At 39.2% G+C, this 3,439-nt stretch overlaps 1 long non-coding RNA gene across 1 annotated transcript; it reads right to left on the bottom strand.

The window, feature by feature from the left end:
* Window positions 1–705: 705 nt before the first annotated feature.
* LOC138975053 (uncharacterized) lies at window positions 706–3,202 on the bottom strand. Its single transcript, XR_011458479.1, has 2 exons — window positions 2,332–3,202; window positions 706–1,751 (listed from the first exon to the last, which is right to left on the bottom strand). It is a non-coding gene; the product is annotated as an uncharacterized lncRNA (long non-coding RNA).
* Between the last annotated feature and the right edge of the window lie 237 nt (window positions 3,203–3,439).

Genomic DNA, 3,439 nt, shown 5'->3' with positions numbered 1-3,439 from the left:
AGTCGATCTTTCTCATGCTGTGACTTGCTTTATTTTCACATTTTCGGTATTTAAAACAGCAAACACACACACACACACACACACACACACACACACACACACACACACACACACACACACACACACACCGAAGAAGTTTCCATTCTGATTCTGTTATTTTATTTGGTGCTATATGTTTGCTTCACATTGTTTCTTTTACATTGCTTTAGGTATCCCAATTCGCTAAACACATCCATAATGCATGCATGGCACATTCGAAACAGGGCAACTGAACAACTGATGCCCAATAGCAATAAATACTGAACAACTGAACAATAAATAGCAATAAATGATGACAGTGCCAAGTTTTTAAGTACAAAGTGAAATCATGTGACTGGACAAAGGCACAATTACAAAATACAAATAAAAAAAAATCGAGGCCCATTTTAAATTAAGTTCTCAGCTCATATGGAAGCATAAGGTGACCCTAGAAACCGAAATTGGGAGACCTCCCGCCCCCAGGGCAGACTACAAAAAGAAAAGGGGGGGGAGGGGAGCTAATTTGTGAAAAAGTATAAAAGGAATCAAAAACTGTATACATGTCTTTAGTTAATACCCCAAAAATTGTATAGTATATACAATGTCAGACCCTAAAGAAAGTTTGTTAGTTATTGCTTAGGCAAAACAAAGCAAAATAGTCTGTTTACGGTATCCCGACCAACCCTATTTTTCCCCCGCCGACCCTAGACTTTTTTTTGGCATTTGGAGAAAAAGAAAAAGAAAAAAAAAATCAATTTTGTTCCTGTTTTTTTGCAAAATAATTTAAAAAGATGGTTATAAAAAAAAAAATTAAGAAAAGCTGACCTACCGACCCTCTTTTTGTGTGCCTATGTTACTGTAAACAGACTAAAAGGTACATCACAAACAACACACCAGGGATGCTACTCCCCCCTTAAAAATAGCCATGAGTCATAGGTGTGACGTTTGAATCTTTTAGCTAAATAAAACCATAGGCAATTGATCGGAAATATCAGGAAAAATCTTAACAAGTTTATTATTTGTTTGCTTGGACCAATCCTCTTGCCGAAGAGTTTTACAGTAAAAATTGATTTTACGTCAAAAATATCACAGGAATATCGAATGTTGAGGTAAGGCTGGGATAGCCAAGTTCAAGAATAACGGAAGGTGACTGTTGAATCTTTTTGAAAATGTATAAAAATATAGATGGTAGGCAATTCAAAATTAAAAAAAGGACTCTCGGAGCATGGACTTAATGAGTCAAAAATTAAAGAAGGCTCTATGAGCCGAAGTACATGTTTTGTCTATTGTCTTTTTTTATTTTGAATTGCCGACCATCTATATTTTGATACAACTTTGGACCCTCTTTGTACGGAGAGAGTTGGCAATTGTTAATCACATTCTCTCATCTCATTGACTCTCCTTCGGCTCCTTGGTAACATGCGTTCCCGTCTCTGCCAGGATTGGACACAGCAGCAGATAACCGGTAAATATGTAACAGGCATAAATGGCAAAATAGCTCGCCTCGCCTGATAATATATGAGACAACTGTTCTACTACAAAGTCTTTCTTGGGAGGCTTGGCTAATTTACTCGCTCGTTTTACACGGGGTTCCATCGTTTTCTTTTCTAATCGGAAAACCTTGCTCCTCAGTTTGTTGACCTTCTGCCAAAGTTCCGCTTCACGAGGGGATGGGGAGGATGACGACTTTGATGCTTTACATCCTATGTCCTCCAGGATCGCCTGAATGTCATCTAAAAAAGAAAACACACACACAAAACACATAAAATAACATCTTTACGTGTGGGAACTACAGGTACAATTTCATCCATCCATGCATCCGCCCTATACAGCTTCTTCTTCTTCTTCTTCTTCTGCGTTCGTGGGCTGAAACTTTCACACGCACTCATTTTTTTGCACAAGTGGAATTTTACGTGTATGACCGTTTTTACCCCGCCATTTAGGCAGCCATACGCCGCTTTCGGAGGAAGCATGCGGGGTATTTTTGTGTTTCTAAAACCCACCGAACTCTGACATGGATTACAGGATCTTTTTCGTGCGTACTTGGTCTTGTGCTTGCGTGTACACATGAAGGGGGATAAGTCACTAGCAGGTCTGCACATAAGTTGACCTGGGAGATCGGAAACATCTCCACACTTAACCCACCAGGCGGCCGCGACCGGGATTCGAACCCTCGACCTTCCGAGTTAATAGACCGACGTCTTACCACCCCGCCACAGCGCCCGTCACCCTATACAGCAATTATCAACTATGTAATGGATGGGTTTAAACATTTTTTGATGTCAGGGTGTTCTTCATGGTTAAAAATCTTACCTGGTTGAACAATTTGTGCATCAGGCGACAGGTCGGTGCTGGCTTCATTTGTAGCTACCCTTTGCGATGGTGGCTTCCTCCCACTAGCAACCTGCAAATGCACAGCTCTTTAACTGACAAACTCACAACCAACACCCAGTCCCAATGAAACAATTCTCCCAATTTCATGGCATTGGTCTTAGGCCACACAAAAAAGTGTATGTTTCTGGTAAGGCAAAACAAAAAATAATCTGTTTACGATATCCGGACCGACCCTATTTTTTTCCCACCGGCCCTAGACTTTTTTGGGGCATTAAAAAATAAAATTAAAATATTCAGATGGCTAAAATACAAAAATAAAAAGCCGACCTACCGACGCTATTTTGGGGGGGCCTATGTTACCTTTAACAGACTTTTTTTTGTGGCCTAACATGACTAAAGGTGGAGATTTTTTTTCTAAACTTTTTTTTTAAACCATCTTTTTAACTTATTTTGTTGAAAAACAGGAAAACAAGTGATTTTCGAATACCCCTTTTATTTTTGAAAATGCAAAAACAAAAGTCTAGGGTCATCGGGAAAACATAGGTAGGGTCAGGTGACCAGAAACATACAACTTTTTTGTTGTTGACGCCGACCCTATACTTTTTTTGCCATTTGGGGCTGTTTTTTGGCAAAATAAGTTCATCATATCATCATAATCAAGGCGTCAATCCAAAATAAGTAACTTTTTTTTGTTGTCCTTATCATTATTTTGCGCTAAATGCAAACAGGCATTATTTGATGGGAACAATGCTGTTTTTTTTCAATTCTTACATCAGCCTCAAACTTGTCATTACTCAACCTGCATTTATTAGTGTGCTTCTTTGATTTGCAAAAACCTAAAACCAATAAATAAATAACCTTCGGTGGTAGATTGGGCACTGCAAACAATGTCGGGACAGCATTCCACACAAGTGATCCTCTCTGCAGGATTGTTTTACTGGTTGGCCTCAAAGTGATCAGTAAGCTTGAGACCTTGAACATCAGCTGGCTGCAGCTTTTCAAAGTCCTCTCGCCTTGTGAATTGCATCCATATTCTGCACCTAGTTTGACAATAAAAACAACAATGTTATTGTTAAACTAAGCAAAA

This window comes from Littorina saxatilis, linkage group LG9, assembly GCF_037325665.1.
Source record: "Littorina saxatilis isolate snail1 linkage group LG9, US_GU_Lsax_2.0, whole genome shotgun sequence".
Lineage (NCBI taxonomy): Eukaryota > Metazoa > Mollusca > Gastropoda > Littorinimorpha > Littorinidae > Littorina > Littorina saxatilis.
Note: the sequence above shows the minus strand (reverse complement) of the source record. Positions and strands in the feature narration are given on the sequence as shown.